Genomic DNA, 10,202 nt, shown 5'->3' with positions numbered 1-10,202 from the left:
GTCTGAGACTTCAGCATTACCTCAATGCATTTGTTCATTGGTGTTCATCCAATTTACTTCGCCTGTGTCCCGAAAAATGTTCTGTTATTTCTTTCTCTCACTCTCTTTCTCCTATTTTATTTAACTGTACTCTCTCTAGCGCTTCCCTCTCTCGTGTTATGTCCATCCGTGACCTTGGTATTATACTTGACTGTCGTCTTAACTTTAAACTGCAGCTTGATGAGGTGCTACTAAAAGCAAATCGAACCCTTCGGTTTATTTTACCTTTCACCTCTATTTTTAGAGATCAAAGCTTCTTAAGAAACCTTTATTGTGCTCTGGTATGGCCTCTTCTTGAATATGCTAGTATCATCTGGAATCCTCCTACTATTGATGGCTGTTCGAGAATTGAAAGCATTCAGCGCCTCTTTACGAGGGTTGCTTTTCGTTGTTTGTTCGGTGCTGCCTCACTACCTCCCTATGCAACGCGATTGCAGTTATTCAATCTTCACTCTTTAAGCTTCTGCCGCCAAGTGTCTCAGGCATGTTTTATTGGTGGCTTATTACTTTCTGATACTGATGCTCCTGATTTACTCTCGTCCATCTCGCTGTATGTTCCCTCTCGTTCCCTTCGTCCTCGTGATCCTCTGTCAATTGAAACACGTCATACTCTTTATACTTTCAATGACCCTCTTCTGTCCTGTTTCAGGTTGTTTAACCACTTTTACTATCTCTTTGATTTCGACTCCTCTCTCAACTCTTTCCGTAACCGTATTTTTTCTTCTAATTCCCTTTAATTATTCTTCTAAGTTTCATTAAGTTTTGATAGTCTCTACGCTCTACCTATGTTTTTTTTTCTTTATTTTTTTTGCTTGGTCAAGACTAGTTTAGTTAGGCTTAGTTTTTCATGAATTATTTTGTTTATTTGTTAGGGTTTATTTAGTTTTAAGTCTGTTTTATTTAGCCTTGATGATGGATATGGAATTAATAAATGAAATGAAATGAAATTGTTGGAAACTCGTGAGTGCCCAACAATCTGCCAGGTCACAGCGCGAGAGAAGAAATGGATAGATGAAGAAAGAGTGAAAGGGAAGTCAAGCGAGCTAGAGGAAAGATAGGGAAAACGATAAGTTTGGCGATAAAAGAACAGGATGCGCCTGCCCTCGCCCTTTTAGTTGAAACGGAAACCAGGAACAGTGGACTAATTTTTTGATTACACCACAATAAAATCTGCACAATAAAAGCACAATAAGTGTTATCTAAAAAAATCCACACCGTTTTCAACAGAAATGAAATGAAATGAAATTGCCCGTTGCTTCGAGCCGTTACGAACTGGATATCTGGATCCTATAACAATATACAGTTTATAAAATCAAAAAGAAAAAAAAAACACCAGCAATCATCACACTTTACACAACTTACCTGCTAATTTAAACCAATTTAACGCCTTTACGCTTTCGCACACTGACACTTTAAGTCAATTAAATAAATATTGGTTAACTGCACTTATATATTCGGTAAGCACAAGCAAATTTAACTATACTTTATCGAAATAATAATAGTTAAATAATAATCGATCTCACACACAGATGTAACAATAACCCATCATCGCAATGACGGGAGCAATCGGTCATGGGGGGTTGGTGGAGTGCGAGTGTGTCTCTCAAGCTCAGAGCGGATTTTTGCTTAACACCTCAACGATGGGAGCGTTCAGGGGTGGAGACGTATGGAAGTGTGCGAGTGTGTCGCATGATTGCTCGCAAGTGTAGAGCGGGGGTAGCGAGAGGCAGAGTGTACAGGCGATTTCTGCCAAGAGGGATCCCAAGCGGCATCGCTGAGAGAGAATTGAGCTTTTCCCGTTGTTTCCCCCCCTGACATACCCACGAACGGTGTGTTTGTTTCTACGCGATGCGTTATTCTCTGTTGTTGTTGTTGCTTTTAACACTGTTACCACAAGAGCTTGAAGCAAGAAGCGTTTCACACCATCACCGTCTCACCCAGACTTTGGTGTTGTGATGCGTTTATTTGTACCCCCGCCCCTATGTTCTTCTTACCCGTACCGCGCACCCCATACATTCTGACTTAGAATTCAAATCAAAGCGAGATGGTCTAACTGAATTTGGAAAAGATATTTATATATATCTATATATAAATATATATAAATATATATAAATATATATATATATATATATATATATATATATATATATATATATATATATATATATATATATATATATATATATATATATATATATATATATATATATATATATATATATATATATATATATATATATACATATATATATATATATATATATATATATATATATATATATATATATATATATATATATATATATTTATTTATTTATTTCTTTATTTCTATATTTATATTTATATATGTTTGTGTATTTATATATGTTTTTATATATGTTTTTTTTAAACAAAATTACATGTTTCTATTAAAAAAAACCTTATCTTGAAGGTGCATTGCTGCTTTAGTAAATGTAAGTTTGACCCCTGGAAAATGAAATATGTAGGTGTATTTTGCAATTATTTGTAGAATGATATTTGTTTTTGTGCTATCTAAATGTGTAAAATTGATTTTATTTACTAATTCTGTATATCTCTCTGAACCGACTAACTCTTCCTCCTTGCTCGTTTCGACCACATCACAATCAGATAGTTGTTTCTCCATATGTGAGAGCAACTCATTTTTTTCTTGATTGTCTATCAAAGTACAATCTTCTTCATTCATACTCGCTTCCTCGCTCCCTTTTTCCTTCTCATTTTCATTTATATTCTTTTGAAAATGAATTTTTTCAAATTTTTTTTCTATTCCTAACGTATACTTTCTTAAAAAACTAGCTCCAATTATTCCTGGAACGCTGAGTGTTTTAAGTATGTAAAATTTTATAGCATATAAGGATTTTCCAACATTTAAATTAACATAAATTGAGCCAATGGTTTCGGACAAAGTTCCATCAAACCCTGACAATGTTATTTTGTCATTGTAATTTATGGAAGAATGCCCTAATTCTCTTGCCGATTCCCAACTCAATGCATTGAAGCAAGCTCCCGAATCAATTAAATACTTAATCATTATTTTTTTTGAGCTCTGGGATAAAATATGAACCATTAGTTTACCATCGCTAGTAAATTCTATATCCAATGATTCATATTCATTTCCACAGACATTTGGTACTTCCTCTATGTTATCCATTAATTCTTCTTTAAGACTGAGCAAAACTAAATTTTTCTGTTTTTTCGGAACACTATCAATTACTGTTTGATCACATAGTGTTCCTTGATTTAGTTTTTTGTATGTGTGTTGGAATTCAATGGTTGGTGGTTATATTGATTTTGCCCCCGTGAATTATTAGTTTCATGTTGATTCTGTGGTGGTGTTTGTTGTGAAAAATGTTGTGTATTATAATGTTGTGGTTGTGTTGAATAGTGTGATGGTGTTAGTTGTATATAACTACTATGCGGAGCAAAATATTTTCTTGGCCGAGAAAAGTTACTGTTAATGTTACGAGTATTTGTGTTATATGCCGTACTATTGTGTTGTGATTGCCAACAACTATTTAAATTTGAAGGGTTAGTGAAATTAGTGCTATTGTTGCAGCGTCTAAAACTATTGGCACTACATTCTTCTTGCTGCCGGTTTCTTTCGTCAATCACGCCTTGTGCAGATAAGCCACTACAGTAACTGGTTTGAGGAGTATTATGCGCTTCTGAGCGATTCAACCTTGTTTCGATTTTCCGCATGTGCTCAATTTGAACCACTTCATCTTCCAAATACTCCAAAAGTTCATCGAAATCTAAGTGTTTGTTCATTCTCGCCAGTGTTTGCAGATCCGAATTTCTCAAACCACCTAAAAAGTGTATTTTTATGTTTCGTATGGCGTACGAGTCCTCGGTGTTGGTTTTATCTGTATTAATTATGTTTTCTTTGAGTTTAAGGACCCTTTCTTTGAATGCGTAAAAAGCTATTAAAGAAACCAGCTTCACTACCTTTTTATTTAAACATTACGGTTCGAATTAAATCTTCCTCCGATTCACCCGCTGGTATTTGTTTAGCAAAGAATTCTACTTGATAAAGAAATCCATCTGAATCATTTGCATTTCCGTTGTACTCCGGAATACATAACACATCCGGTGTGTGTGTGTGTGTGTGTGTGTGTGTGTGTGTGTGTGTGTGTGTGTGTGTGTGTGTTTTCTATTATCATTTCATAATTTTCGCTGCCTCTTCCGGCACCGATCCTTCCCAAATGAAATTTGCATTCGTTCTGGCAATGAGTTTCGAACGATCAAAACACAGCGCGAGAGTGAAGAACACAAAGTAAATGGCACTATGTACAAGTGTTGATCATATGGTCAAAGTATAATGGAATTTATTTTGCTTCAAATAAATTGATTTTATTCTGATTAAAAATTCAAATATTGTTATCAGCCTAGTTGTTTACGTTTAAAATTTTGATGAAGTGAAATCATCATTACCAGATAGATGAAACGACAATCGGCGCATTTTGACCAAATCGAATTATGATCGTCTTTACACATAGTGTCATCTCTTGCGCTTCAGGGTCTCACGCTCAGAGTAAAAATTCTCCCATCTTCGCAACGGTGGAAGCGATCGGCTATGGAGGGCTGGAGGAGTGCGAGTGTGTGTCTCATGCACACAGCGAAATTTTGGTCAACACCTCGATGGTGGAAGCATTTTTCCATGGGATGGGGTAGTGGAGTGCGAGTGTGTCGCATGATTCCTTTAAAACTAAGGCCAGGGGTAGCGAGAGGCATCAAAATGAGTTACTCTTTGCCAAGCGGGTTGCCAGTCGATGCATGCTCGTTTTTTCTCTCACGAAACCACTACGAAAAAACTATTTGGTAAGTACAGCCTTTAAGTAAGGGTTAAATCAATCTTTATCAAACTAAATGGTATTAATAATTGTGATATCAAATCATATTCGTTTTCTATAGAAATCGTAACACACTCACGAACGGAAGTGAGCACGGACCACGATAGAAACAATATTCAATTGGTTGGTAAGTATTGCGCCTCGCGTTAAATGGAACAGCTGTTGGCAAAACATTTAATATTTCCCTCTATCCCTAGCAGTGCCGAAAACAACAGAACAGGAGAGGAAAGAAGGCAGGAACGATCCTACAACGTGCTACCGCCTGGTAGTGGAGAAGCGGCAGGAAGGTAGGGACGATCATCCAGCGCGCTAGCGCAGCATGTTGGAGCAGCGAGAGGGAGGCAAGCAGGAAGAATTTTTAACGTGTGGACACCATTCCACGAAGACAACGCTGGATTAAGGAAAGAACGAAGAGAGAAGGCAGGCAAGACGGGTACGTGTGTATCCCGCACTGGTTTTCGGCAGTGTGAATTGTGTGAGTATTGAAAAATGTATGTGTGAGTAGAGGTAAAGAAGTAAAATAAAGAGCGAATGTGTGGAATGGAAAAATGAGAGAGAGTCTGTGTTTGTTTTGGGAGAGAGGAGAGAATGAAAGAAATCCCAAATAGCATTGGAGCGTTACGTTTCGCGATTTTTGTATGGAAGCGTTACTGCTCGCTACCTGCTCATAACACTGCTCGATAGCAGTCCTTAGTGAGCAGGTAGCGTGTAACATTCTATGTAAGCTCAATGAAAGCTCAAAGCTCAAGCGTTACTTAGCGAGTGCTCGAACCACAGTATAGCGTTGTGGGTTCTGTATTCGGATGTAAACAAAAACACACACACTTTTTTTTTAATTTCGATGCACATTGTCCAGTACAACGATAAAATGTATTTTATTTAGCTATTATTCAATACTTACATGCCCCAATACATGGTTTTACACGTTTAAATACGATTTCAACCATCACTTTTGATGGTATCAACGGATGCCGACGGCGTTGTTGTCTCTGCGTCAGGCACATGTATTGTTGCCGCTTCTAATGCTCGGGTAAATCTTATGTTAGCTGTATTCCCAAATAGCCAGAATTGTTTAAGCAGCTCATTTTGGCACGCTAAAGATCGCTGCTCTAATTCGCCTTTTGCAGTAGATAAACAGCATCAAAGTTCCAGGCGGTCCTTCTAAATAGCGCCTAAGCAGCTTCCTTAAGCTACGGTGCCGGGGATTATTTTTCTTTGTGTTTTATTTTCAAGCAAGCGTCATCGATGAAATAAACAACAGGATTTGTTTTGTTTGTGTACATGTGTATATTTTTCAATCCTTAATATTCATAAATTACACGAAACGTATCACAATTTACTGTACAATAACAATCACTTCCTTCAAAATCCCTTCTTCAAAGAACTAATCTAACTTGTACAGCAGCAATGAGATGATTGGCGGCGTCTGTCTTTGACACTTTGACAAGACCCACCTTGTACCGATGTCATGCATTAAAAAGCTATAAAGTTCCACCAAGTTCGGTACACGTTCTTAACAAGCCTTAAAGTTCCATCATTAACCCTACACATAGTGTTAATCAGCCGCAAAGTTCCAAAGAGTACCATGTGCCTGTTAAAAAGCTCTATAGTTCCGCAAAGTACCGTCTATCTCTTAATCAGCCACAAAGTACGACATCGGAACGATTTTTCGTTAAACAGCCCTAAATCAGCTATAAAGTACGAGCTGGCTATTTGGGTTACAACGATTAAACGCACTAATTGTAACACTTGCAAAGCGATACAAATAAAGTAAAACACGTAATACACCGTACAACACACTTCTTAACAACACTTGCACATAAAAACCACTTGTCGATGCGGTGATCCAATGTCCTGTTTGCAGTGGAAAAATAACAATGAAAGATTAGAATGCTTTCAAATATGACATTACTTTTTAATACTTTCCTTTCCATGCTATTTTGTGGTGTATGGCAACGTTGGTTTGCTTGAAGATACACAACGACCGGTGTGTTGGTCCAGTTGAGAATGTGCCGATCACGATCACAGCCGGCTTTAGTGATTGTTGTAGAAACTGTAACAAAGATCAATATCATTAAATCTGCATTATTTTTACAATTCATTGTGATTTCATGAAAAAGTAAAGTGAAAAAGTAAACTAAAAGTGAAAAAGTAAAACATTTCATCTTACCGGCGTCGTATTTCGTCGGCATACACACACACAGCTGCTCGATCATACTCGGACGAATGTTGCCAAATTTCGGGATGAAATGATGTTTTTCCTGTGGAATAATGTGTTCAAACATTAAAAGATAGTTTATTTACTGAAATATGCACAGAACACTTACCTTTTCCCGAGTTTTCACATAAAATTTTACGATTATTCTGCACACAATCTTTACGGGCGGTTGTCCGTGTTTGTTTACGTTTCTGACTTGACAGATATGCGAGCTGCCATGTGGCGAAGTCAAATACATTCAAACCTCGCCAATTGCAAGTCTGCTTTTTCAATTGAATACAAAAAATCCGAGTTGTTCACATAAATATGAGAAAAAGTCAGTTTATCCACATTGTATAAAATAACAAACATGACAAAATACGCAGACATTAGTCGTGTTACAAAATGTCTTTCTAATAAACAAAATCTATCTTTTTTTTGTAGACATATGATATAAATGCAATTAGCGAGTTCTAATTCTATCATATATATTGCTATTTTCAAAGCGGTTTAAATTAAAACAAACATCAGTGTTTTTTTAAATAATCAGAAAGAAAATTATAAACTTAATAATGATTAAAATGTATTTTATTACATTTATGTACAACGATAACCAAACTAGTAAGCATGTTCATGCACGTGTGTCATTATTTGATATTTTTTTGTGTGATCTCAATATGAATGTTATTAAGTAAAACAGACAATTTACTATGTTCCTTTTTCAATTCTTCAAGATAAGGTTTTTTTTAATAGAAACATGTAAGTTTGTTTAAAAAAAACATATATAAAAACATATATAAATACACAAACATATATAAATATAAATAGAGAAATAAATAAATAAATAAATAAATATATATATATATATATATATATATATATATATATATATATATATATATATATATATATATATATATATATATATATTTATTTATTTATTTATTTATTTCTCTATTTATATTTATATATGTTTGTGTATTTATATATGTTTTTATATATGTTTTTTTAAACAAACTTACATGTTTCTATTAAAAAAAACCTTATCTTGAAGAATTGAAAAAGGAACATAGTAAATTGTCTGTTTTACTTAATAACATTTGTAACGAACGTCAAAACACGAATGTCGTGTTAACGGTAATTTTGAAAACGATCCAACCTTGCAACGATCCAACCTTGCCGTGAATATGAACTACAGAGAATTGACAGAAGAGAGCGAGGAAGGATGAGACCGAGGAAAGACGCCAAGAAAGCAAGAACGCAAAGGCTGGAAATAGACGAATCGAGATCGTCGCGGTACCGCGAAAATCGCGTATGACTTGAGCTGTCAATTCTGTTATAAAATCTGACAGATAGGCGAGATAATCGCGGTTCGTGTATGGAACCATCCGAGGTCTGGTGACGATTTAATGTGCCAAGAAGAAATAATGTTTATCAATTTTCGAATCAAATTGGTTAAATCACATAGTTTATGCAAAATAAAATACAAAACTCTTTTCCCTACACGTTTTTTCAAACGAATTCACCAGAAAAAGTGAAAACAATCGGTTCGCGCTACCGCGAAAATCTCAGGAATACCGAAGTTGGGTATCTCTGCGAAACAGCAGGCGCGATCGGAGGCGCGGAAGATTTGACAGCCCAACTGTTCTACAACTGTAATAAACAAGGCGCGAATTTCGCGGTACCGCGACGATCTCGGTTCGTCTATTTCCAGCCAAAAAAGAACGAAGCGGAATTGTGAAGTTGTGGAATTAAGTATAAATAAACGACAATAAATGTTTTTATCCGTCGATAAACTGGCGCGATCAAATTCATAAAGTGTGAAGTAAATTTAATTTCAAACATTATAAAAACATTTATTCCAGCACCTCGTGCTGTTCGTCACTAAGTGAGGTTAGGTGAGATGTCGACAAGCGAGCGTATGACACGAAGTAAGGCGAAGGCTGAGATGGCAGAAAATACAATCGCCCAAACTATATCAAGCCAACTGGCCTTGGAACAAAGTCAAGATCCTTCACCCACCACGCCACAAAATGTGCCAAACGATCAGCAGGCTTCGGCATCGAACATGAAAGGCAATGAGCTACTATGTAAAACGGTGAAACCTCCGCGTTCTCGCTCTTCAAAAGCATCGTCAGTACGGTCGACCGCTAGAGAAAAACAACTTTTACTTGCAAAGTTAGAAGAAGAAAGACGATGCGAGATGCAATTTATCGAAAAGAAGTACGCCCTTCTCACTGAAATACCCGATGATTCAGATGACGAGTCAAGCATTGCAAGTAATATGGAATGTTTAAGAGTAGAAGACTGGGTAGAAGAAAACGCGCAGTCACAGAATAGATTCGTGAAAAATGAACCAGTCCATGCGGTACCACCGCAAACATTACCACAACATATGGTTCTAAACCCGACACAGAACATCAATACAATACAAGCGGAGTTATCATCTGCACAAAAAGATGCACGGAAATCGTTTGCGAAAGATCTGCCACGATTTGCCGGCAGTCCGGAAGAATGGCCGTTATTTATATCCGCATACAACAACACCACGGAAATGTGTGGTTTTACCGCCCATGAAAATTTGATACGCTTACAGAACTGCCTCCATGGGAAAGCGTTAGAAGATGTAAGAAGCTTATTAATGCATCCTGAGAACGTCGGCACAGTTATCGGAACTTTGCGGATGCTCTACGGTCAACCCGAACGCATTGTTCAAACGATAACCGATCAAATAACTGTGCTTCCAGCAGTCGACGAAAGTAAGCTGGAGACTTTGGTAGAATTTTCAGTAGCCGTACAGAACTTTTGTGCCACCGTACGGGCATGTAAAGTGCCCGATCATTTATATAACATTACTTTATTACATCAATTGGTGCACAAGCTGCCGCCGCATTTACAATTGCGCTGGGCAGAATATCGTTTCAATCTTCAGGACATAAGTCTCGCCACATTTAATTCCTGGTTATATCAACTGGCCTCGGCCACCAGTGCTATAGCGTTTTCGAATATAAAAGAAAAACCTTCCAAACCCTCTAAAGTACCATATGGAAACCATAACGGTAGACAAGTTAACGCGCACTCATTATCTAATTATGGAC

General features: G+C 36.7%; 2 long non-coding RNA genes across 3 annotated transcripts; one reads left to right on the top strand and one right to left on the bottom strand.

The window, feature by feature from the left end:
• The first annotated feature begins 2,883 nt into the window (after positions 1 to 2,883).
• Positions 2,884 to 5,459, top strand: LOC133392955 (uncharacterized). Of its 2 annotated transcripts, none has more exons than XR_009765922.1 (3): positions 2,884 to 4,875; positions 4,969 to 5,034; positions 5,105 to 5,459. It is a non-coding gene; the product is annotated as an uncharacterized LOC133392955 (long non-coding RNA). The 2 variants fall into 2 exon arrangements; XR_009765920.1 differs by having other exon boundaries at positions 2,890 to 4,875; positions 5,108 to 5,459.
• A 711-nt stretch (positions 5,460 to 6,170) lies between these two features.
• On the bottom strand, positions 6,171 to 7,357 carry LOC133392948 (uncharacterized). The gene is made up of 3 exons (XR_009765913.1): positions 7,235 to 7,357; positions 7,078 to 7,168; positions 6,171 to 6,960 (listed from the first exon to the last, which is right to left on the bottom strand). It is a non-coding gene; the product is annotated as an uncharacterized LOC133392948 (long non-coding RNA).
• Positions 7,358 to 10,202: the final 2,845 nt, after the last annotated feature.

The sequence above is a fragment of the Anopheles gambiae genome, chromosome X, assembly GCF_943734735.2.
Source record: "Anopheles gambiae chromosome X, idAnoGambNW_F1_1, whole genome shotgun sequence".
In the NCBI taxonomy this organism is placed as follows: Eukaryota; Metazoa; Arthropoda; class Insecta; order Diptera; family Culicidae; genus Anopheles; species Anopheles gambiae.
The sequence above is the reverse complement of the archived record's forward strand: the minus strand, read 5'-3'. Positions and strand labels throughout refer to the sequence as shown.